General features: G+C 40.2%; 1 protein-coding gene across 1 annotated transcript in view; it reads left to right on the top strand.

The window, feature by feature from the left end:
• LOC116514955 (tyrosine-protein kinase ABL2-like) overlaps positions 1 to 27,331 on the top strand; it is a 40,456-nt gene that overhangs the window by 468 nt on the left and 12,657 nt on the right. The window lies entirely within an intron of this gene.

The raw sequence follows: 27,331 nt of genomic DNA, 5'->3' as shown, positions 1-27,331 counted from the left end.
AGGTGGGGGGAGGGAGGGCGGGCGAGGAAGGGGAGGAGAAGCGAGGGGAGTGGGGTTGCGGCAGATGCTGGAGGCGGGTGGGTGTGGCACAAAAGCAGAGGCTGGAAATGGGGTGGGGGGTGGTGGAAATGGGGGGGGGGATGTCACGAAGCAGGGCTGGTGCTTTTTCTCTCCCCCCCCCGCCTTAAAAAACGTGCCAACTTAATTTTCCCGACAATAGACAAAAGGTTTGCTTCATCTGGTAGCCGTTGGGAAGCGCCCAAGCAGGTAGCAGCAGCAGCCTTGCCCCCCTTGTGCCGCCTTCAGTGTCTGATAACTAATGGATGGGGATTCCCGGTTTAAGCAGATTGTATTTGTATTATTTGGTTTATTTGTATGCCGCCCTTCTCCAGGAGGGACTCAGGGCGGACAATAGAATAGGTCAGTGTTTTTCAACCTTTCTGTGCAAAGGCACACTTTTTTCATGAAAAAAATCACGAGGCACCCCACCATTAGAAAATGTTAAAAAAAATTTAACTCTGTGCCTATATTGACTATATATAAAGTGTTTTTCCCACGGCACACCTTACACTATGTCACGGCACACTAGTGTGCCGCGGCACAGTGGTTGAAAAACACTGGAATAGGTGACAATAGAAGCCACTTTCAGGGGAAGAAGCGTGTTGTACCTGCTCGACTCCGCCATTTATTTATTTATTTATTTCATTTTTTACGGATTAAACCCGAATTGTGTGACTGTTGTGTGCTCTTTTTAATAGGTTGTATTGTCTTCATGTTGGAAAATTGTTTGTCCTTCCCTCCCCCCCCACTTTTTTTGGAACTGTGAGCCGCCCTGAGTCCCCCCCCAGGGAAAAGGGCGGCATACAAATAAAGGGAAACTAAACTAAACTAATATTTAAGAAACAGCTTCATGCATTTCAAGAAGGGGGTTTTCTGTATAGGAAAGTTCTTGTTCCCCATAGATGAGTTGATGCTCAATCCAAGTGTCAAGAGGACACACAACATGGCTACCCCTTCAGGTTATGACACGTGTGTAGTATTTCTCAGAAGTACAACTTGCTTTTTGGCTTACTTTCCGGGTGCATATACTGATAATTGTTAGGAGTCGTTTTTATGTTAGTAATGTTGCAGCAAATAGAGGCTTTTTTTTTTGGCCCAATCTACTTACGAAAGGAACAGGACTTGAGACCACGAAGGTTCAAGAGAGATAGGTTTATTGATGCATGTATGGTACTGTCCAGGCTTATGAGCCTTTGGGGTTATATTTATGGATGGTTGGGACCTTTCTAACACGGTGCTTTCTTTGCAGTCTGAATGTACTTCACGTGAGATCCTTGCTTCATGAGTACAATATTACTTCCCCCGTTTGTTAATTTTTGTAGTCATAATAAAATTGAAGTGATATTTTTCCTTGCCTATCTCCTCATTAATATCTGAAATGGTGCTTTCTGTCATATGGTCACATTTAAAATGCTTCTAGTATATTCATAATGTTGGTAAGATGCATGCAAAGTGCAATTATAAAGTTCTCCTATCATGTAGCCCAGAAAGTGCCCCAGATGTTCTTCCCCCCCCCCTAGTTTTGTGATAGTCATGTTATCATGATTCTTTTTTGTATTCTTTGGATGAATTGCAATGATGATACTGTTCTCAGGGGTAACAACCTGTTTCATTATGACTTTTATTATTAATGAGAACAGAAGACAAAAAAGCTAGCATCTCTAACTGGGAGGCTATGCAAAAAGGAAGGTGGGAGATCCAATGCTTTTGGACCTTATTGGTATAGCAAGGTAAGAAGGTTTCTCCTGTTACTATTTTTCTCTTATGGTGTTGTAATAGACACAATAAAATATTATATTGTGCAATATTACATCCTAGGGTCATGTACATCTTTACTGTGGTTGGAAGTCCATGTGATCTTTATAGAAAGCCCAAATAGGCCATTATCACCATCATTTTATTTATGTTGTATCTTGCATCTGATTTGGAACTTGCCAAATAGTATTTATTCAGCAACCTTGTATGGCATTTGAAAATTTGAAGTAGTTTTTGTGTACCTGTTTCATATTTTGCTTTGCTGTAATTTGAGTTTTTACAAGTGATACTTGCATTCAGCCTGAATACAAAAGGAAATAAGAGTTTGTGTATTTGCTGCAGGCAGATAGGGAAATTTTCAAATTTACAACTGTGGCTTTTAAGCTTCAGAAACCCCATTTTCCTAGACTCCTTGAGCTGTGGAACCTCAATTGTACATCTTGTTCTGAAGAACTCATTATGCATGTGTGATATGAAAGCCAATTACACAGGTCAGTCCCCTGAGGATACATAATGTATATAGGTAAGATAATTAGATGGCATGTCCAATGGTATTTAATTTAATGGTGCATCAAGAGAAGAAAATTTGTTTTTTTCTGCACTCTTGTTCTTTTATGGTGACTGCATGCCATATTGCTGGGGGTGATATGCTAGCAATGTAGTTTCTATGTCACGTCATCACATGTCATATCTGGACTTTCCCCCCCTTCGCTAAACCAGGTGGGAGCGAGCCCAGCACGTGACGCATCCGGCCCATGGACCACGAGTTTGACACCCCTGTTCCATGTCCTCTACTGAGTAGTATAGAAAGATAAAGCACACCAGTGAGAACCCCAGAAGGGCACTAAATGTAGATATATTTGTTTGTATGTTCAATTTATACAGCTGCTATCTCCCATTCATGACTCTGGGCAGCTTACTATTAAAACAATGCAAAAAAGTTGAACAATTATACAAAACATTACAAAAACATTAAACCAATTAAAAAGTAAAAGCCATATGGACCATGACTGGGAGAAAATATATGGAAATATTGTTAAAACCTTATAGCTGTACTAATAAATGATATTGTGCTCTCTGTATATGGAGGAATCACTTAACTTGCAACAATGTGGACATGCTCATAACGTATCTTCTTACATCACAACCCTTACAAGTGCTAACATAGTGTCCCCTTTAATTCGCTCCCTTATTATCGGTAGCAATGATCTTACTACTATTCCCACTAGATAGCAATTCAAATCATAAGCACTACTATTTCATCATGATAAGTAATGCAACGAAATTATTTAATAGAACTCAGGCATAGGTTTTTTTTGGCAGGAGGCATTCAGAGAACAAGAAACAGTCCTCTCTCAGAGGAGAGATATGATACTTAATTGAGGAGGAAAAAACACTCTCCCAAATAGATTGCTAACCAGAATCAAGCCTTGGTAAATGAGAGCAGACACAGACATGTACTTACGATATCTTTCTCTGGTTGATCATTGAATAAAGTTGTAGGATTGGGAGTCAGGAAATGCATTTGAACCTATGATTGGAAATCTAAGAAAATGTCCTTGCTTGGGTTTTTTTTTTAAACAGTCATGACAGAACAAGAAGTTCTCAGGATTTAAACTTCAGTTACGGACTACAAAACATTTCCTTGTAGCTAGCAATTGAAGGCTTTATAGGTTTTGTCTTCTTAAAAGGTTCGTGTAGGACTCACTGGCAAGTGGTATGATGCATTTCATTTATCAGTTAGCCATTTTACCCATTTTACTATTTTCTTAATAGCCAGCTTTGCTATGCTGAATTTCAGGAGTCTCTTCCTACCCTTAGCTCACTGTTCACTTTGGAAGCAACATCCATTCCATTGATGTACTGTGGAATCCATTGTCTGCCAGCTTTTCAAACTGTTTTGTGAAGTCCTAGGGTTCTGAGAGAAGTCGATGAGAGACTAAGGACAAAAAGCCCAGCCAATTTTCTCTCACTAGAGCTTTGTTTCTAGAGCAGGGGTTCTGGCAGATTGTTTAAAAAAACTAACAGATTCTCAGCTTGAGTAATTTTGAAAACCTCTTGTCTAAAATACCAAGCAGAGAGGAAAGTAATCACTGACCTGAAGCCTATCAGGCTTCTAGTTTGCTGCTTATCCTCTCAATCTCATTCCACAGTTTATTGAAATCAAGTTGCAGATGTGGAAACAAATTCTTACCTACTACAGTCGAACAAGGAAACAGTATTCATGACAAGCTCAATTGTACCTGCAACCAGAAAATGTTGCTAACTTGGAATTACTTTTCATTTTTTTCCCCATAAAAATGTACTAAAAATACAGATAATTCTTTTTGACTATGACACAAAATTGAATTTGGTACCAATTTTTGGAATTATCTGTATTGTATTTGTTCTTGAAGTCTTTTTGAGATTATATAAATTTCTATCACATATAAATTTTGATATTGTATAAATTCAGATTGCATAAATTGAGGTTTTTCATCAAATAATATCATCAAGACCAACATTAGATTATTGTGATATTTAATTTATCCATATAATAGTTGTTATGGTTCTGGTTCAGACTTTTGAACTTGGAATTGGAATAAGCCTTTTCATAATATATTCTAATATGGAATTGGATCTCTAGTTTGCTTGTCTTCCCCAACTATAATCTCACTGGTAATATGGTTTACTTAATCAGCTATTAAAAGTATGTAAGTAACAATGTATGGCTCAATTTTAGTAACTAAATGTTTTGTATATTAATTAAATTTATTTAGCCACCTACCTCATGGAAAGTGACACTAATCCAGTAAAACAGTAAATATAAAACAGCCATTACCTAAAACCATTATATTCTAATTATTAAAACATTGAAAATATAAAACTAACCAACTAAAGAAAATACAGAGAACTAAAGAAAATAATAGATGGAGGGATGTTAATAATAGTGGAACCACCTTTTCCCTAGGGTCCCTAGGCCTGCTGGAATAACCAGAGCTTGAGAGAGCTTTGAAAGCTCAGGAATGATCTCATCTTTGAGGGGAGAAGATTCTACAATATAGGCGCCATAGCAGAAAAGACCTGCTGCCTCGGGACTGCCAAACACGAGTCCCTAGATGTGGAACCCATAACATATGCATTTCATTAGGTCTGGTGGGACAGGCCGATGAAATTGCGAAGAGGTGGTTCCTCCAATAACCCAGTCCAATGGCACTTAGGGCTTTGAAAGTCAACACCAGCCACTCTGGTTGGACCCAGGAACAAATTGGTAATCAATGCAGCTCATGTAGCAAGGATGTAATGTGCATGCTATTGGAAACACACAGAACTGTTTTATAGTTCTTCATTGATTTTCTTGAAGATAAATGAAATGAGCAATAGTGTTTATTTTAGCACAGTGGAGTGAGAGATAGACAATGTCCGTTGAAATCTTCATGTTTCTTATTCTTTTACCCTATTCCAATCTGTTCCTCCTTCTTTTATTACTACTGTTGGAAGCTGTCTGTTACTGTAGAATAAAAGAGGATGGTATTTCAGACTGTTAGAAACCACTTGCCCTTGGAGCCTGCATTCTGAACAGCATGATTTCATTTGCTATCTTGACTTTCTGTTTTTATGAAAACAAGGTTCAAGGTTCATTTTATTTATATGCCGCCCTATTCCTGGCGGGACTCAGGGTGGCGCACATACCCAAGGAGGGGAAAGGAAACACAAGAACTACAACAAAAAGTACAGGGAATTTAAAACAGCCACACGATTCGAGAGGGGAAGGGAACTCATCGACCCCAGGCCTGCCGACACAGCCAGGTTTTAACGGCTTTTCGGAAGGCCTGGAGAGAGGTGAGGGTCCGAATCTCTGCGGGGAGCTCGTTCCAAAAGGCCGGAGCCGCCACAGAGAAGGCCCTCCCCCGGGTAGTAGCCAGATGACATTGGCTAGTAGACGGAACCCGGAGGAGGCCTAATCTGTGTGATCTAATGGGTCTTTGGGAGGTAATTGGCAGCAGGCGGTCTCTCAAGTACCCAGGTCCAATACCATGAAGGGCTTTATAAGTGACGACTAGCACCTTGAAGCGTATCCGGAGACCAATCAGTAACCAGTGCAGCTCGCACTGGTTGTAGATGTAACGTGGGTGTACCGAAGTGCTCCCACAATCGCTCGCGCGGCTGCATTCTGGACGAGCTGGAGTCTCCGAATTCTCTTCAAGGGCTGCCCCATGTAGAACGCATTGCAGTAGTCCAGACTTGAGGTCACGAGGGCATGAGTGATTGTTGCGAGTGCCTCCCGGTTCAGGTAGGGACACAATTGGTGCACCAGGCGAACCTGGGCAAATGCCCCCTGGTCACAGCCGACAAATGATGTTCTAAGTCAGCTGTGGGTCCAAGAGGACTCCCAAATTGTGAACCCTGTCTGAGGGGTGTAAAATTTCATACACACCCCAGCCTGAGTGATGGAATACTAGCCAAATTTTTGGGAGGGAAACACAACAGCCACTCGGTCTTGTCTGGTTTGAGCGCAAGCTTGTTAACCCCCATCCAGACCCTGACAGCCTCCAGGCACTGGCACATCACGTCAACCGCTTCACTGAGTTGGCACGGGGCGGACAGATACAACTGGGTATCGTCTGCATACTGATGGTATTTTATCCTGTGCCGCCGAATGATCTCACCCAACGGCTTCATGTAGATGTTAAACAGGAGGGGGGACAGGACCGAACCCTGTGGGACCCCATATTTTAGGGGCCTAGGGGTTGACCTCTGCCCCCCGACAAACACCCACTGCGACCTGTCCGAGAGGTAGGAGGAGAACCACCGAAGGACGGTGCCTCCCACCCTCACCTCTCGTAACCGTCGCAGAAGGATACCATGGTCGATGGTATCAAAGGCCGCTGAGAGGTCAAGAAGCACTAGGACGGAGGCATGACCTCCATCCCTGGCTCTCCAGAGATCATCGGTCAGTGCGACCAAAGCAGTTTCCGTGCTGAAGCCAGGCTTGAATCCAGACTGAAAGGGATCTATCGAAATCTATCCAATCTTCTGTTGACTTTTTTACAGGTAAAATTAACAAAAAATTTATAATTCTTCTTTTTGTTTGACTCCAGTTTTCAAGTACAGGTGAAACTCGAAAAATTAGAATATCGTGCAAAAGTTCATTTATTCCAGTAATGCAACTTAAAAGATGAAACTAATATATGAGATCAACTCATTACATGCAAAAGAAAATAGTTCAAGCCGTGAATTGTCATAATTGCAATGATTATGGCTTACAGCTCATGAAAACCCCAAATCCACAATCCCAGAAAATTAGAATATTGTGAAAAGGTGCAATATTCTAGGCTCAAAGTGTCCCACTCTAAGCAGCTAATTAAGCCATAATACCTGCAAAGGGTTCCTGAGCCTTTAAATGGTCTCAGTCTGGTTCAGTAAGAATCACAATCATGGGAAAGACTGCTGACCTGACAGTTGTGCAGAAAACCATCATTGACACCCTCCACAAGGAGGGAAAACCTCAAAAGGAAATTGCAAAAGAAGTTGGATGTTCCCAAAATGCTGTATCAAAGCACATTAATAGAAAGTTATGTGGAAGGGAAAAGTGTGGAAGAAAAATGTGCACAAACAGCAGGGATGACCACAGCCTGGAGAGGATTGTCAGGAAAAGGCCATTCAAAAGTGTTGGGGAGTGGACTGAGGTTGGAGTCAGTGCATCAAAAGCCACCACACACAGATGGATCCTGGACATGGGCTTCAAATGTCATATTCCTCTTGTCAAGCCGCTCCTGAACAACAAACAACGTCAGAAGGGTCTTACCTGGGCTAAAGAAAAACAGACCTGGTCTGTTGTTCAGTAGTCCAAAGTCCTCTTTTTTGACGAGAGCAACTTTTGCATCTCATTTGGAAACCAAGGACTCAGAGTATGGAAGAAGAACGGAGAGGCACACGCTGCAAGATGCTTGAAGTCCAGTGTGAAGTTTCCACAGTCTGCGTTGATTTGGGGAGCCATGTCATCTGCTGGTGTTGGTCCACTGTGCTTCATTAAGTCCAGGGTCAATGCAGCCGTCTACCAGGAGATTTTGGAGCATTTCATGCTTCCTTCCGCAGACGAGCTTTATGGAGATTCTGACTTCCTTTTCCAGCTGCCCACACTGCCAAAAACACCAAAACCTGGCTCAATGACCGTGGGATTACTGTGCTTGATTGGCCAGCAAACTCGCCTGACCTGAACCCCATAGAGAATCTATTGGACATTGCCAAGAGAAAGATGAGAGACATGAGACCAAACAATGCAGAAGAGCTGAAGGTCTCTATTAAAGCATCCTGGTCTTCCATAACACCTCAGGCGTGCCACAGGCTGATAGCTTCCATGCCATGCCGCATTGAGGCAGTAATTGCTGCAAAAGGGGCCCAAACCAAGTACTGAGTACATATGCATGCTTATACTTTTCAGAGGTCCGATATTGTTCTATGTACAATCCTTGTTTTATTGATTGCATATAATATTCTAATTTTCTGAGATGATGGATTTGGGGTTTTCGTGAACTGTAAGACATAATCATCACAATTATGACAAACCACAGCTTGAACTATCTTGCTTTGCATGTAATGAGTCTATCTCATATATTAGTTTCACCTTTTTAGTTGCATTACTGAAATAAATGAACTTTTGCACGATATTCTAATTTTTCGAGTTTCACCTGTAGATACCCTGTTTTTTTTTAACATCACTTCCTTGTTCTTTGTCTTTTGTTTTCTTATTAAAGTTTGCCACCTTCTGTTCTTTGTGATTTTATTTATATCCATTTTCTTGTTCCCATGGGGATATTTGTACTTACATTTATGGTTCTATAAAAGTTTTTTTTTATCTATAATCCTGACTGTACCTAGACCTTACAATCAGTGCGCATATATTTTTGTGCTCAGGGCTCACATTCTAAGCACAGCTTGATTGATGCTTGTGTTCCTGTATTTCAGGCTCTTTCAGTCCTAGTATTTGTTAGATTTGAGTCTTTGGAGCTTCTTGGCCAATATCAGAAGTATATTAACTAAGTAATTTTTAATATTTTATCCAATGTTTGTTTGTTCTTAACTTTTGTAATTTGTATCTTTAAAATATACATGCGCTTCTGTGAGTCCTCTTTCTTATAAACAATGGTTTCTTTTTTATAAACACTTTTCCACTGACCAGGTGAAAAAAATAGAACTTAAAGTATCCCTCTTGATCATCAAGTTCCATTTATTAGAAAGAGGAATTGCTTTTTTTGTTTTATGTTCAGTCAGAAACATTGGCACGTTATGATTACATGTGAAATTGGAGAGAGGATTGCAAATGGTGTAAGACTGTAAAGATGGTACAGGTTTTTTAGACAGTCATTGTTGAGGAAATATATTTTCTATGAGTGATAAAAATACCTTTGAATCTTTCCTGGGTTGAGAAACAATTGTCCCAACCCAGATTGTCTTTGTGTGACTCATAAGCACATGTAGGTGTGTGTGTATGTATATGTATATATGTATATGTATATTAGATTTTACAACCCCCGGGTATGCCCAAAAATGGGAGGAAGATCACTACTTCCATTCTCTGTCCTTCGGCTCGTCACAAGAGACCATCCAGGCAGAAACCCAATATTTTTACTGTTGCCTTTTTTGTTACATACAGCACAAATACAACATATATATATGATGATAAGGAGGAGGACCTGTGGCTTAATGGTTAAGACCTCTGCCTAAGATGCAATACAGCACAGGTTCGAATCTCAGTAAGGGTATGACTAGCTGATGAGAGCTAAATAGCTTGAAATAGATCTATACTAGTCTCCCTTTATTTATTTATCAGCACAAATACAACATATGTACATACATACATACATACATACATACATACATACATACATCTGTCTCTTAAGTTAAAATGTATAAACCAGCTGCTAAGAGTTAATAGAAAAAAAACCTATTGAAATTAATTTATATAATAGCTTTTTAATGTGTAAATGTAAAAAAAAATGTTTCAACTTAGTAAATAAGCTTTCAACATTCCAGAAAATAGGCTTAAGATACAGAAGGATCTTGATAAACTTGAACATTGGGCGCTATCTAACAAATTGAAATTCAGTGGTGAAAAAAGTACGGTTCTACATTTAGGCGAGAAAAACAAAATGTACAGGTGGAGTATATGTGATACCTAGCTCAATAGTAGTAACTGTGAGAGGGATCTTGGGAGTCCTAATGGACGTTCATTTAAATATGAACCAGCAGTGTGCTACAGGTGCTAAAAAAGCCAACACAGTTCCAAGCTGCATAAACAGGGATAGAATCAAGATCATGTGAAGTGTTAATGCCACTTTATAATGCCTTGGTAAGGCCACACTTGGAATACTGCATCCAGTTTTGGTCTCCACAATGTAAAAAGGTTGTTGAGACTCTAGAATAGAGTGCAGAGAAGAACAATAAAGATGATTAGGGGACTGGAGGCTAAAACATATTAAAAACGTAGAACAAAAAGCAATAGATGGAAACTAATCAAGGAGAGAAACAACCTAGAACTAAGGAGAAATTTCCTGTTAGAACAATTAAACAGTGGAACAACTTGCCTCCAGAAGTTGTGAATGCTCCAACACTGGGAGTTTTTAAGAAGAGATTGGATAACCATTTGTCTGAAATGGCATGGGGCAATGTTGGCAAAACATTTCGGCAACGAGTGCCTAAATGGGAGCACACGGTAGCGCTGGAAACCTGAAGAGCAGTTCCCTGGTGAGCATGTGTGCAACGGGAAGCTGAGCTTCTGGTTTCCAGCATGTGCATGCACTCTGGTCACCTGGTGTTCCGGTTTCTAGTGCGCATACACATGTGAAGACCAACTGGCTGGCATGTTTGCATGTGCCGAAAACCATAAGCGCACACATGCGCACCGGGAAGCTGCTGCTCTGGTTTCTGGTGCTCCTGTGCGTGCAAAGACCAGCTGGTGCACTGGAATCCGGAAGAGCAACAGACGACGGCTGGTGTGCTTGGAGAGATGGCTCTGCATGCCACTTGCCTAAGCAGGGAGTTGGACTAGAAGACCTCCAAGGTCCCGTCCAACTCTTTTATTCTATTCTATTTAAAGACTTAGTGCAAATCTCTTCAGTATATACATATCTTTCCATCTCACAAAGATATTGTTCTGGGGGATGACAAGATGTGATGGAGGCGTTTCTTATCAACAGCTTCTTGTTGGCTTTTCACAAAACTTATACACACAGATATTTTAACAAAAATATTTGTATTTACTTTGTCCTTTTTCAACCAATCTTATTTTACCTGTATTATGCAAACAAGTGGAAATATTGGACAAACATTTTTTTTTAGATTTGAAACCAATGAAGATAAAGCAAAAGGGATAAGTTTATTGTTTTTTTTTCAGTTTCATAGCACTGTAGTTTTATAGATTATAATTGAAGTGTTATTTTGTAATGGTTTTAATTTCATTGTGCTTCAGTTTTATATATTACAGTTTTAACGTTAAAAAACTAAGTAATTCTTGAGAATTACTCTGGTCTTAGAGATTTCATTTTGCTATCATAATATGCTATTATGCTACTTCTGTCTCTAACTTGAGATGTTTTAAGAACTTGTATTTTCTATTTGACTCTGCCTCAGTTTATTGGTCATTGACTGAATAAACTTCACTTACTTCCTGATTTTGCTTTAGTCATAAGGAGCTAAGAATAAACATTAGTTTAAATTCTGATGGATAACAGTTCTCATATTTCAACCATGTTTCGTTGTATTTATACAATGACAATAAAGGCTATATAAATAAATATGAGAAGGAAGAGTAGCAGATACAGATGGACAAAAGGGAGGGAGGGACGACTCTAGGAAGAAGAAGATAGGAAGTGAAGGTCTTGGACAGCAGCTCACATGGTTAACATTGACACAGCTGTAGTGACTGTTGAAGATAGATTGTTGGTTTCAGTCCAGAAAAAGGGTGATGAGGGATCCTAAAATAGAAAAGGCAGTGTTAGGTCTGGTGAATGTTTGTTAGTTCATAGGTAATCAGAAATCTACAGCGTTCAATAGCACAATTGTGGGCAAAATGGTCAAGAGAACCTGTTGTAGGACCTTCCTTGGTGAGGTTGAAATGATGCAGGATAAGATTACTGTAAGATCTCTAGTTAGATCAAGGCCAGTTGCTAGTTTTCTGACTGAATCAGAGAAAGAGAAAACCTTGCCATTAATACAGGTAGTCCTCAACCAGGGATGGGTTTCAACCGGTTCGCGGCAGTTCCCGCGAACCGGTTGGTTGGCGAACCCGGAAGTAAGTAACTTCCAGGAACAGCGAAGGGCCCACCCGCCCGCCTGCGCTCCTTACCGGTCTTTGAAGGCTTCTGCGCTTCCACGCAGGCGCATGGCACATACAGTGCCTGTGCGATTCTCCGCGAGCAGCTGGAGCGTCGCGAAGGTGTCTAAGACGCATGCGTGAACTGCGCGCGTGCACGAGGACGGTTGGAACGGGATAAGCAACCCACCACTGTCCTCAACTTACAATAATTTGCTTAGTGGCCGTTAAAAGTTACAATGGTACTGAAAAAAGTGACTTATGACCATTTTTCACACTTATGACTGTTGCAGCATCCCCATGGACATGTGATCAAAATTCAGATGCTTGGCTGCTGACTCACATTTATGACGATGGCACTGTCCCTGGGTCGTGTGATCACCTTTTGCAACCTTCTAATAAGCAGTCAGTTGGGAAACCAGATTCACTTTACAACCATGTTACTAATTTAACAACTGCAGTGATTCACTTAATAAATGTGGCAAGAAAAGTTGTAGAGGCAAAACTCAACAAATTTCTCACTTAGCAACATACATTTTGGGCTCAGTTGTGGTTGTAGGTTGAGGACTATCTCTACTCTGTTACTTTTAGATTAGAAAAAGTAAATGCAGGTTGGTTTAAAATAGAGCACATGTTTTTATATTTATATCATCAATTGCACACAAATTACATGTCTAAGCTGTCTGATTGAATAGAACTGAATGTTGGACTTCAGAAAAAAGGCTTTCATTTATACTTTTGATGTCAGCTGTGACCAGGGGGGCATTTGCCCAGGTTCGCCTGGTGCACCAGTTGCGTCCCTACCTGAACCGGGAGGCCCTCACAACAGTCACTCGTGCCCTTGTGACCTCTAGGCTGGAATACTGCAATGTGCTCTACATGGGGCTGCCCTTGAAGAGCATTCGGCGACTTCAGCTAGTCCAGAATGCGGCCGCGCGAGCGATCGTGGGTGCACCTCGCTTCACCCACGTAACACCTATCCTCCGCGAGCTGCACTGGCTGCCTGTTGATCTCCGGGTGCGCTTCAGGGTGCTACTTATCACCTATAAAGCCCTTCATGGTAGTGGGCCTGGGTACTTGAGAGACCGCCTACTGCCAATTACCTCCACTAGACCGATACGATCGCATCGATTAGGCCTCCTCCGAATACCATCTTCCAGCCAGTGCAGACTGGCAACTACCCGGAGGAGAGCCTTCTCGGTGGCTGCTCCGACCCTCTGGAATGAACTCCCCGTGGAGATTCGGACCCTCACCACCCTCCAGTCCTTCCGCGCTGCTTTAAAGATCTGGCTATCCCGGCTGGCCTGGGGTTAAGATTCTAACCCCACCCGAATTGTGTGACTGTTGTGTTTTCTTTTAATATGTTGTACTGTCTTCATGTCGGAAAATTGTTTGTCCTCCCCCCCCCTTTTTTGAACTGTGAGCCGCCCTGAGTCCCCCCAGGGAAAAGGGCGGCATACAAATAAAGGGAAATGAAATGAAACACTGTTATACCTGCAGAAGGGGAAGAACAGCCTGTTCATACTAAAACACAGAGCAGTCAGAAGTTGTAATTCATACTTACAAAGTTTAGCTTGATATAAAACTGTTTCTACTATGTAGCTTATCAATAGTTTGAAAAATAAGAGCAATTTTGCACTTTTTAAAAAACAAATCCTTTCCAAACCTTAAATGTATCCATGGCGGAGTGTAATACATTCTACCTTAAATTCCTAATGGAAATTTACATCCGATGCTGCAGGATATAACCCTGAATTGTAAGTAAGTAAGTAAGTAAGTAAGTAAGTAAGTAAGTAAGTAAGTAAGTAGTGTAGCTGTAAATCATATCAGGATTACAAATTTGCGTGGATAGAGGGAAGCTTACTGTTAAGTCTGCTATTGCTGCAAGAACAGAGCACAGCATCACTTTAAAGACACACAGGCCTTCTAGAAGTGACCTAGCAGCTTAGTTACAACTTGGCTGAATCTAATTAATACTTTAGAGATGAGGTTTTTTTCCACTTGGGAAAACCCTGTTGTAATGAAGACTATACCCATGCTGTGTTTTTGCATTTGAACAGCTTTAATTGTGCTAGGCAGTAATCCAAACCTTGAACATGCAAACTGTTGCAGGAAAATTAGTTTTTACTATGATTGGGTTAGCCATTTCCTTTATTCTTTTGCTTTTTTTATAATTGTTCTCAAAATTTCCCTTATTTTTAATTTCTTGTTACCCATGATCCTAGAATTCTTCTTATAGTTAGGGGTGCACTTAATTTTGTTAGCATAATTTGAGATTATGTATTTTTACAGCCTTGTGGGTTGCTGATGTTTGGTATACTATAAGTCAGGGTGTCAAGCCCGTGGGCGGGATGCGTCATGCACTAGCCACACCCATACCCGATTTAGTGAAGGCGAGAAAAAGTTGTGATACATCATGTGACGATGCTGTGACGGCGCAAGTTTGACACCCCTGCTATAAGTCAAGAATGTTTCATTGGCTGTTCACTTTAATAACAACTGAAAAATTCTCTATATCAGTGTAATACAAACATTTAAGCTCTTCCTTCTGATATCATTTCCCCCACCCAAAGGAAAAAGACTGGAAATGAAAATAGATTTTTTTGGTCAGCTGCATTCGACTGACGAGTGTAACAACTTTTAACAAGATTTCTGATTGCAATTGTAATTAAAGGATTTTAGGATCTTTAGAGGTAAGTTGTTAACAATGGCCTGTTAAAACAAAGTCAATTCAGTATTTGTGGTGCTGCCTTGTTTTAATAGTTTAAAAGTGAAAATCAACTACAATTTGATTTAGAGCTAACACTGAGCAGCAATTAATCATCTTAGTTTAAACTGGAAGGTATCCACTGCAGTCAAGAAAATTACTACAGAAGACTAGTTTCAGGCTGTTCCAAACCCTCGGCACTCAACTTGCAATTTTGCGACCCAGTAGAGCATATTTTCGTGTTTGTGTGTGTGTGTTTGTGTGTGTGTGTGTGTGTGTGTGTGTGTAGGAGGGATGTTTATTTTTCTAGAAATAAAGATGCAAATGGAGGAGGGAGGTTTGAAGGTGGGGGCGGGGGTGGAACCGAACTGCTCTAATTCTCACTATAAATCAATCCCAACCCTGGAAGATGACATAAAATTGTGCTGCTGAAATTTGGTAGCAACATTGCTTCAGTTTCATAGTAAAATTTGCAAATTTAAAAAATATAGGAACCAAGAGTGCAAAATCTCTTGGGAGTTTTTATACTCATTTTTTTCCTTAAAACCTCCCCAGACTCCAAATTTGCTAAATAACAGTTTGCCTGAAACCCACAAATTCTAATAATGTAAATCAGAGGGCCTCTGTTGGTTGGCCAGTGAAAATAATAAGTTGCAGTATTCACAGTATCACCTTGAACTTTATTCTGCTGTAAATTTCATATAGTGTTGTACAATGGCTCATTCCTTATCAGAAAATAATGCCCTTATGATTTCTGAAGATAATTTCTGCGGAATAAATGGGCAACTAACTACATTACAAACCCTTTGAGGTTTCTTTCTGGCAGGGTTTGTAAACCACAAGACAAGAATTGTTGTATTAGCATGATCTGCTTTGGAAATTTCATTGCAACTTTTAAGTGAAACAGAAGTAGCAACCTTGACATTCAAGATATTAAATGTTGAATTATTGCAATGAGTTGTGTTGAAATTTAATGTATTTTTCATTCTCTTTAGAATACACCAGAGAATTCAAAAATATGAAAACCACTATCTTCTTTTCCTTTAGAACTCAGAGTTGTTCTCCAAGCCAGTGTATTATTTGGAGAATGCCAGCAACCCTGTTCTTGCAAGACCTGGGGAATACCAGAAGCTTTCCAAAGGATCATGAAAAACCGGGTGCTTGATTTGCAGAATGAATGGTGCATACAATTTTGAAAATGAGGTCTCATGAAGCGCATTGCAAGAATGGGGTGCTTTGATTTTATAAACCACTATCATTATTTGGCTTTTTCTAAAGTAAAAAACTCAGCCACTGAGATCTTTCCTTGCAACAAAACTGCTCTAGTTCTCCGATCATTTTGATTGGTCTTTTCTATGAGTTGCTCTTAGAAAGATGACCTTTTAATTTCTTTTGGAGCCTATTTTAAAGAACTTGGCTCTGTTACTGGAACAAACCCAGTTCAAGCTCCTGATTTCGAGCTTCATTCTACAAAGACTTTCTTGTTTATTCATTTTTTTTCTTGGATTCGTGTTTAAAAAATCTAAATTTAGCAATGTTTATTTCTATATTATACTTTTTAATTTGTTACTGTGGGATATTGGATGGGTGTACTATAAAATAGTGAAAACCTGACTTGCGATTCTTTACATTTTCAAGTTCTATTTATCTGAAGTATTTGTGTACCAAAAAAATATAGCTCTTCTGAGAGTTTAAGCTGATGTATTTGAACTATGGTGGATTGAACTGAAGATATATTCCAGATAGGGAAGCATCTTTTAGATCTCCCTGATATATGGTCAGTAGTCAGAAAGAGATACTAAGAGGTCTACCGCAGGCCTAACCCATCAGTTTGTTGTCATTCTGACTAATCACTCAAAAGGAGAACTTGAACACAGGATTATGCTACGCATGATTCCAGGGAATTGATATACAGAGATGTTTGTGTTTATGAAGTAAACATTGTTTATTTAGTTTCTGATCTTCAGGCATCTCTTTCAATCTAGGCTTATTTATGTTGACAGTGAAACTACAGTATACTAAGATCATTATGGGGACATTACGATCAGACCTGTTCACCTTGCTCTTTTCTTTAGTATAATAGAGAATGCAGTTTATAATGATATACAATAACATAAGAGACTCCAGAATAAAATTCAAATCTCAGAACTGAGTGCACAGTCTAGACTCACCTCTGAACATACAGGAGCTCAGCAATAAATCATTGGTTTCATATTTTTTTACTCTGATTTGCTAATGGATCAGACACTTCTCTTGGTTAGATTAGAATCTTCATTGAAGACAAGAATGAAATCTCGCATGTCAGGGACTTCTTTTGTCTCCTCACACAAATTAATGAAAGCTAGAGAAGAAAGAGAAGAAAGGGGGTAGGAAGGAGGGAGGGAAGCAAGGAGGGAAGGAAGGAGAGAAGGAGAGAAGAAAGGGAAGGAAGGAGGGAAGGAGAGAAGAAAGGGAGGGAAGGGGGAAGGAGGGAAGGAAGGAGAGTAGGAGAGAAGAAACGAGGGAAGGAAAGAGGGAGGGAGGGAAGAAGAAGTAGGACCGTTGTAAGATAAGATGGATCTATGGGATGGTAAGAAAGCAATTTTCAAGTATATTGTCAACTGTAGGGAAAAAATTGTTATAAATACATATTATTAATAACAGTTATGAGATCATATAATTGTGAATGTATATATGAAATTGATAAAATAAAAAATTGGGAAAAAAATGAAAGCTGCTCCTTTTCTGTGTGAATATAAGCACTAAAGCTCTAAAGTAACTACTTGAAGATCTGACGGATAGTTCAACTGAGGCATTAATCGCCACCTGGAATGGACAGGTGGCTGCTACCTTGGACTAGATTATTTACCGTATATACTCGAGTATAGGCCGACCCGAATATAAGCCGAGGCACCTAATTTTACCACAAAAAAACTGGAAAAGTTATTGACTCGAGTATAAGCCTAGGGTGGGAAATGCAGCAGCTACCGGTAAATTTCAAAAATAAAAATAGATACCAATAATGTTTTTGAATATTTATTTCAAAGAAAAACAGTAAACTAGCGGTGTATTCAATGAAATACTTAACTCACCTCATGATGCTGATGTCCTGCTGTGATGATGATGTCCCGTGCAGCCGCGGGAGCGATGTCCCGCCTCCTATGACACACGGCACAGTGATTCCTATCATTGGATCACTGTACCAGAGGAGGTGGGACATCGCTATGTGGCTGCTTGCCATAACAAGGAGGAGGTGGGACATCGTTGCAGAGCGGCAGGAGGGGGAGGAAGGGGAATCGTAAGACAGCCCTGCATTACATTAGAACGTGAGGAGGGGGGATGGTGCGGTGCGCGCTGCGCGGCAAACTGACACAGAGGGAGGGGAAACTCACAGGGGCACTGGGCCATTCACGAGTGTCACCCAGCAGCATGGCCCCGCCCCTTTTTCTCCTCCATTTCGGGCAAATTTTTCACTGACTCGAGTATAAGCCGAGGCGGCTTTTTTCAGCCCAAAAAGTGGGCTGAAAAACTAGGCTTATACTCGAGTATATACAGTATATGTGGCCATTCCTTAGTCATAGATCCCAATGAATTTCTTGGTTTTCTGAGGTGTCTCAGGAATGGAGTGACAGAAGAGATGCCTAGGACACTATTGGCAAAAGATAAAGTCTGAATCTGACTGAATATCTGTAAGAGCCCATATCAGATATTACATTGTGTTGATAAGAATTCTTCATTCTTATTGCATCCATAGGTAGCTGTCTTAACATCCCTACTCAAAGTGTTGAACTCTCTACTGGGTCCACATGAACTACAGGAACATCTGCAGTGTCATTATGGGGTGTGTCCTTAATTATCTAGTACATAAAATTGATCAGATTTGTCTAAAACTGCACTCCTATTGGGCAAGGCCATGTAAATTAAATGAGACTTTGGTTATTTTGGGAAGTGTTTAAGAAAGTGAATAAGATCCTGAGTTCTACTGACTAAAGTCAGTCTGCTTCATCCATGATCTCCTTGATTGATTAAAATTTCCTGAGAGATAGCGTGTGATGGGTACATGTGATGGTTAATGCTTTTTTGTGTGAGTGCCATCTTCTCCAAAAGAAATGAATGTACATACCCTACTAAAAATCCCTTTGCTGGATCCAGCAATTGTTGTTGGATGACTTTTCTCTAGGCTCCAACTTTCTCTTTATTACCAAGTTTATTTAGAAGATAAAGGCAGGTTGTAGTTTCAAAGAGCTTTGGATAAAGCAAATAATCTGCATTCTCTCCAGTTAGATTTCAGGTCAAGACACAGTACGAGAGACCTTGGATCATGTTTGTGGATCACGCTCTGAAAGAACTGAGATGAGAGTGGCACAACTTGGCTCTTCTTGATCTTGGGGAACTTTCTTCTCATGAGTAAAATAACTTTTCTGTTTGTGGTGGGTTCCCTAAACAGAAGTTACTCTTTGTTCAAAAAATTACAGGAAAGTTTACATGTGGCAACATTGACTTTTTTTGCTAGTATTATTCTACTATTTAAATAAATTATTAAAATATTTTAGCTACTTGTTACTCCCAGATTTCAGAATAGCTGGATTACCTAGATTGGAAAAGAGATGAGAAATGTCATTTCTGTGTCAGTAGAAGTCTGTTTGCTTAATGTTGGATTTCATTTGAACTCTATGGCTAAACTGACAAGAAATCAGATATTCGTACCTCTACTGGTTACTATAACTTTCACTCGTACCTACACTTAATGTTATAGAAAGCTATATGTTAATATATACAAACAAAAGAACTATAAACAATAATGTTCTGAAGGTGGGATTTAAAACAATTTTAGTAAATTACAAAGTAGAATGATACCTCAGGAAATAATTACTTCCATTTTTTCCACTAGGGTGTGCTACAGATCTTAAACGATGCACAGAATGTCAACTTGTAGAACCCTTCATAAATTTGCAATTAGTAAATTGCACGCACACACACACACACACACACACACACACACACACACACACACACTACTTTGGGTATAATTAGGAAATTTCAATTTTGTTGAAATTAGAAAAGGAGAGAAATTAGCATGGTACAAACCATAGTACGAGCCTTCAGAATTATGTTCATTTTGAGAATCATTCTAGGGTTAGAATGATAGGGTTCCAAAAAGAATTCTTAGAAAAAATGTTGATCAGGTGCAAATATTTGAAAATTTGCTCATTGTTCATTTGGCAAAATAAGCAAGTTAAGGTTAAGAGTGGCATTTGGGAAGATTGGAGTAGAGGGTGATAGGTAGCATTCTGATCAATTTATCATCTGGTAAATGCTTATTTTGTGCTTTGTCATAACTACAGAATGACTTCAGTGCGTTTTCAGAAATTCAGATATTCTTGCTCGTAGGAGGTAGGAGAGTCTGCTAATCAGTGCATTTTAGTTGGCCACATTCTGTCTTAGTTAGGGTTGTGGGGGTGGGGAGTGAATTCTCTTATTTCCTTAGCTTGTTTTTATCAATTAGCTGCCTTGTCTGGTGTGCTTCCTCTATCTATGGGGAACTTCCCAGAGTTGCAGGCTATAGCTGTACCTCTAGGCTGCCACATTGGAAGCTGTAAGTAATTGGGAGTTCTTTCGCATCCTCCTATTCAAATCTTTGAACTTCCCTGTTTATATGCTTTTGAGGAAGGAAAAAAACCAAATTTTTGTTTGTGTGTGTCTGTGTGTGTGTGGCTGGGGGTGGCCGTGGCCATGGTGGACGTTTGACACCGGCTCAAGATGCATTTTCCCCCTTCTCTCCTTTATTTCCACAGTTCTTTACTATAACCATTTTTCTTTCTCTTCTACCAGATATTATTGGCAAACATTTACATACTTAATCTTCATAATCCACTAAACTTTTTATTTCTAAATGTATACCTTCTTGTTTAACAGTGAATAGCTTTTCCAAGCAGAAAAGCTATTTATACTCTTGTATTTTTATTATTCAACTAATAATAAAAATACAATAGCATAAATAACATGATAATACAAAGATCTAACAGCAGAGGTAAATTTCCAGGATAGTAAATAGAAATGCCCGTCAATTATAGATTGTAGATTAAATGGACCTACAGTAGGTAAAATCTGACATTAAACTGTAGTATTAACTTAAATGTTGCTTGTTTTCTATCCAGATCAGGCACTTACTTGAGGCCACATAATTGTAATCCAGTCCAATCCAATCCTTCAGTAGCACTCTGCATATGTGGAGCCTCCGCGTGGCCCATTTTTAGCCTTCCTGGCCTCCAACAGTACTCTGCTAGGCAACAACAGGCGGCGGGGGGGACCTGCACGCATCCCCCCTCCGCCGCCGCCTGTTTTGGCCTGCAGAAGCACAGTGGCCACTCCTTTGATACTTCCAGGCTGGCCCCACGAGCCAGATATAAGCACCCCGGGCTCGATCCAGTCCATGGGCCTTGAGTTTGGCATCCTTGCCTTAGATATTCTATCAATTATTTTAGCCTTCCTACTTGGTAGTGACCAGCATGCTGGTCTAACTTCATCTTCTAGTACTAGAAGCTACTACCAAATTCCTCCTTCCTTTTTTCTGTGATCTTCTTTGAATTAGTTACTATTGGTCTATTGATGTCCTATAGTATAGCAATTTGAGGTTGCAGCCTGCATCTGAATTCAGAGATTTTTGGAAGACTTTTGATTTTCCTTGGATAGGAAAGCTTTCCTTGGATTTTCCTAGTCTGTTTTATTCTTCAGTATTTTTTTAGATAAAGCTGTAATATTTTTTCTTGTCTAATAGTTGCCTGAAATACTTTAATTTCTGTGCTGAGATCTTTGCTTTGGTTTTCCATTGCCTTTGAGATGAACTATGCTTTAGCTATTAAAATGTCCTTGTACCTCAAGTAACTTCATATATTGCTGCTATTGAATACAGTATTTATATATTTATATTCCGTCTTTATTATTTTTACAAATAACTCATGGATATACCTAACACTTCTTCTTCCTCCTATTTTCCCCAGAGCAATTACCCTGTGAGGTGAGTTGGGCTGAAAGACAGTGACTGGCTCGACTATAGGTGCTATTTGTTTAGCTGGGCAGTTGGGATGATCTTCAAGTCTTGGATGATTCTACCAGGATTATTTGTACTATTCCCAACATTCTTTATCTCCCCCAACACATTGAGGAAGATTTGGAGGGTATGCGAAAGTATAGTAAAATTTAAAATTAACAAAATATTGCTAATTATTTTATGTTTTTCTTGTATTATCACAATTATTTGTAGGGTTCTAGGTTATATCTCTAGATATTCCAAGGTAAGAAAAAAAAAAGTAGGATTTATGTTGTGGCCCAGCAGGTGCCGTTGGAGCTGCCACCAGACTCCAACAGCGAGGGCCCTTCTGAGTTGGCTCTGGAGGAGGTGGAGGACCCTGGACAGGGTTTTGACTCCAAGCAGGGCGCAGAGAGGCTGGTTGGCCACCAGGAGGCACCTGAGCCTTGGACCAGTGGGGAGGAGACAAGGGAGAGTGAGCCAGAGGCCAGTAGTGAGTTGTTCCTGGATGCACGCCATCGAAGAGCTACTAGGCATCAGGAACAATTACGCAATTACAGGAGGTGATTGTACTCAGCTGGTGGTCATTAGGCTCCTCTCCAGACTATAAAAAGCTACTTGTGCACACGGTCCTCTTTGCAGAAGTCAACATAGGATTGAATGTTGAAGGATATTACTGTGAGCTTGGCAGGCTGGATTGCTGCCAAGCCTTATCTGGGTTTATTGCTGCCTGAGTTTGTCTGAGTTGCTGCCAAAGTCCTTGTCTGTTTGTTCTGCTTGGCTTTCAGCTACCGAGGTTTTGGTGTCTTGCTATTAAGGACATTCCAGTTACGCTTGTCTCGGCCTTCGTTACTGGACGGAGGAGGGGGTCAGAACAGATTTACATTGGTACATACAACTTTGAGTAAAAAATAAGGGCTGTAGCATTTGTGTTCTATTAGTATCATAACTCTAGTATGCTGCTTCCTGTGTTGTCAAAGGTTGCTTTCACAAAGATTTTATATTTCTGAGAAGCCATCAGCAGTATGATGTAATTGACTTCTTCAGAGGTGGGAGTATATAACAACTAAATAAGCAGAGACTTTGCTCTGTATTAATATTGGTTTTCCCTGTGATTTTCTTTTTGGTATTCTTGGAGTGTATAGACAACTGAATCTTAAGACTGGTAAATTGCAAAGACAGGTGTGGTGGAGACAAATGTTAGTGGGGCCTCTCAAGACAAACAGCTGATACTGTGCTGATAAGTTTTTTTATGGCATTCCACTTACACCAAAGGATGGAGTGATGTAATAGCAGTCAATTTAGCTTTCATTTGGTGTGGGAGGAAGGTTCTTAAAATAATGATCAATGAGGTATGTCCTGAATTGAGATGAATGTAGATGTTTTCTTTGATTTACAGAGGATAGAATGCATAATGTTTTAACTTGCTGTGTTGTAAGCTGCTCAACCTGTTTGTGCCCTTTGTCCTGAGGTAAAGCCAGGTATGGAATATTTAACAGATATTGCAAATGAAGGTGAATTGTTGTTAAATCCAGGCCATTTTCAGTCATAGTTTACATTTTGCAACTTATATGGTTCCTGAACAGTCATGTATGTTAGTGGTTTATTATGAAAATTAAACTCTAATATACTGGAATCAAATAGGCCTTTGTACAGTCTAACTGTGTTTTGACACACATAATTCATATGTCTTTTTCTACTGGTTAATTATAATGGCTTGGAAATACAGATGCTTGTACACTAGAATATTGTAATATTAATTTATATTTTATATAAATTTGTATTTAAGGCTGCATTGAAACAAGTATTAGTGAAATGTATATGGCCATCCAATTCAAAACAGTATCAGATGCTATATACTACAAAAACAGGCAAAAACAACAAATATCAAAAGAAAAGTAACACAAAAGATTTAGCATATCCCATAGGACAAGAATATTGTTGAGGATCCCATGGTTGGTTAATCTAAGACCTTTCGTGGGCATTTTTAAACGTTAGGGTGGAACCCATAAACTTTTGGGGGGAATACTGTTCCGGAGGGCAGGAACAGAGAAAGAAGGTGAGCCGAGGTGGCGCTATGGTTAGGGTGCAGTACTGCAGGCCACTTTAGCTGACTGTGATCTGCAGTTCAGCGGTTCAAATCTCACCGGCTCAAGGTTGACTCAGCCTTCCATCCTTCCGAGGTGGGTGAAATGAGGACCCAGACTGTGGGGGCGATATGTTGACTCTGTAAACCGCTTAGAGAGGGGCTGAAAGCCCTATGAAGCGGTATATAAGTCAAATAAATAAATAAATAAATAGGGCATATTTCCTTAGTTAAATGACATTGTTTTATCGACTATACTTGGAACATGCCAGTGATCAGATCAAAACAGGATGGGCAGACCCTAAGGAACATAGACAGACCCTGAGATAGTTAGGCCCTATGTCAGGAACTAGACAACTTGTGACCAAGTGGGTAATCCTTTCAGGGATATTTCTTTACAAGATTCCTCAATGCCTTCAAAATGATGTAATTTCTAATGCGCTGCCTTCACCGGAAAAGTACATTTAGAAATGTGGCTGTTTTGAAAATAACATAGTCCTCAACTTACAACAGTTCATTTAATGACTGTTCAAAGTTACAGTGAAAAAAGTGACATTACCAGATACCGTGTTCAGTGGTATTGAAAGCCACTGAGAAATTCAGGAGGTCCAGGATGGTTGCCATCTTGTGCCCTCCAGAGGTCATCTGCTCCTGTGACCAATGCCCTCTCAGTACTGTACCTTGGCTTGACTGAAAAAAGTTAGTCTACTTCACATAGGGCTGTCTGAGTGCCAAGCTCCCTCCCAACAATCTCCCCTAAAAACATAGACACTGAAAATATAGATAGTGATAGTGCAATTACAGGTAGTGCTCAACTTACAGCCGGTTGTTTAGTGACCATTTGAAATTATGGCAGACTTCCCCAAATGATATCTCTGACCCAGATTTGAAGTTTGGGCATCCTCCCTCCAGGATCATGCAATTGTGTTTTGTGTGCTTGGCAATTATCCCTCATTTACAGCCATTTGCCATGTCCTGTGGTCGTATCACCATAATTTACTATGGGTTTTTTTCTGGAAACTTAGTGCTAGTCGTTACTTATAAAGCCCTGCATGGCATCGGACCTGGGTACCTGAGAGACCGCCTCCTGCCAATTACCTCGCAAAGACCGATTCGATCGCACAGGCTTGGCCTTCTCTGGGTTCCATCTGCCAGCCAATGTCGGCTGGCGACCCCCCGGGGGAGGGCCTTCTCTGTTGCTGCTCCGGCCCTCTGGAACGAGCTCCCCGTGGAGATCCGGACCCCTCACTACCCTCCCGGCCTTCCGTAAAGCTACTAAGTCCTGGCTGTTCCGGCAGGCTGGGGGCTGTTGATCCAGCCCCGCTTCAATTGTGACTGTTGTGTATTTTAAATTTGTTGTATCGTCTTATTTATTCCCTTTTCCCTGTTTTATTGTAAGCCGCCCGGAGTCCTTCGGGAGTGGGAGGCATACAAAACTAATAAATCCAATCCAATCCAATTACTTCTGGTTTCTGGAAAAAAATGCCAATGTAAACAATGGGTTAACATAATGCCTATGGCATTTGCTTAATGACCAGGCTATTCACTTTATGACCGATATGTTTGCTTAACTACTGCAAAAAAAAAAAGTTGTACAATCAGATTGGGCACATGATGACCCTCTTAATCATTGCCATGAGTTATGGCCATAATTCCAGACACTATTATGGTCATAAATGGAGATTACCTGCACTGAATATTCATGATTACAGCCTAAAATAATGGGTCAATACTACAGTTCTGCCATTTGCAGTATGAGTTGTCCAGATACATTTGTATCTAGCCCTAACCAGGCTTGTTGAACACAAATACAATCTTGTATCAAGTTGAAATCCAAGCAAATTTGACAGCTGGTGTTGGACATTTGTCCTTTGCGAAAAGTATAAATTGGGAGCTCATGAAGAGTTCGCATCAAAATCATGATTTAATTTTATACCCACTGAAAAATATTGCTTGTCAATATATGTTAACTCTCAGCTAAGGAGAGGGGGGAATATTTTCTATTCCGCAGTCTTAATTCTAAACTCTGAATTAATTTCATTGCTATATCCTATCAGTTTCAGAAATGTTTGAGCGTAGAATTTGGTCTTTGCTTCCTTAGCAGTTGGATGTCCCATGTCTCCTGTTTCCAGTTGCTGAAAAGAATGCTTTGCTCATTGCTTCCCCTCCCACACCAACTGTCCTGCCTTCCCTGTGGGCTTCTGTTCTTTTCAGTAGTGCGCATAGCATGCTGTGTTGCAGGAGGACGTTGGATTTGGGAGAGTGGTTGGATTTGGCTTTCTGTAAGAAGCGCCATGATTGTGGAGATAGTGCTTCAGTCAAGTCGTTTTGACAGAGAGTGTGATGAGCAACTTTGTTCCTTTTCTGAGGAGGCGTCTACTTCCAATTTTCTTGATTTGCGAGGTATATGCTTGAGAAACAATATTTTGCATGGCTCTTATTCTACCTCTGGGTAAAAAATGTATGTTTCTCTCTTGAGATTCTTGAAAGGATTAAAAGTCTATTACAGTTGATTTACGGGATCTTACTGTCTCAGAAATTAAGATGGACAGTTTGCCATCTTTTTATTAGTAATTGGTAAGCGTTGTTGAAAATAATACATTAGGAGAACATTTGGGTCAATTGTAATTATTAAGACCTTTTAGGATTCTTTCTTCCATTATATTTGTAAGAGATCTTTTAAAGAGATAACAGAAAGAGATTAATCATTGAGATATTTGACATTATTGTAATCTTTTTGCTTCTTACTATAAGCAATGCCTGTAATTGTTGATTGGAGGTTGAACTAAAACTATTGGTCAGCCTTGATAATTTGTGGTAAATCTGTGATGAAAGAATACAATCATTCTCAAGGTGGGGATAGCATCCATGTATGGGTTAACACTGTCCGTTCTCTGATTGGACTGATTCTGATTAATAATTAATTAATACCCTTTATAACCTGCCCCCGTGGGTAGCTCCACCCAGCTTTCGACTCAGTCCATTCTGAGGATGGTCCTGTTGTCCTAGACTAGTTCTGCTTGCAATTCATATTGATATAAATTGGATCGGAATTTCAGTTGGAATCTCTGTGACTAGACTGATATATATATTTATATCACTGAAGGGACTATTGCCTCTTGCTGCCCTTCTGGCCACGTTGTGCCACAACTGCTTAGGCCTAACAGACCCACACATTGCTAGGGCATTGCCTTATTAAGGTCTGTTGGTGGGGGAATGAGTTTTGTTGCACTCTGTGGGACTCATTAGCAATTATCTACCACCTACTCCCACCACTGTCTCCTTAATAGCCGTGGTGTAGCGAAAGCTGCGAGGCTCCAATGCTGCGTGGTCAGCCTTCCCGGTGAGAAAACTTGACTAGTAGAAGTCCGCTGAGGATTATTTCCCCGATCTCCCCCGGCTTTCTATCAATTGCGCCAG

Source organism: Thamnophis elegans, chromosome 11 (assembly GCF_009769535.1).
Source record: "Thamnophis elegans isolate rThaEle1 chromosome 11, rThaEle1.pri, whole genome shotgun sequence".
NCBI lineage: Eukaryota > Metazoa > Chordata > Lepidosauria > Squamata > Colubridae > Thamnophis > Thamnophis elegans.
The sequence above is the reverse complement of the archived record's forward strand: the minus strand, read 5'-3'. Positions and strand labels throughout refer to the sequence as shown.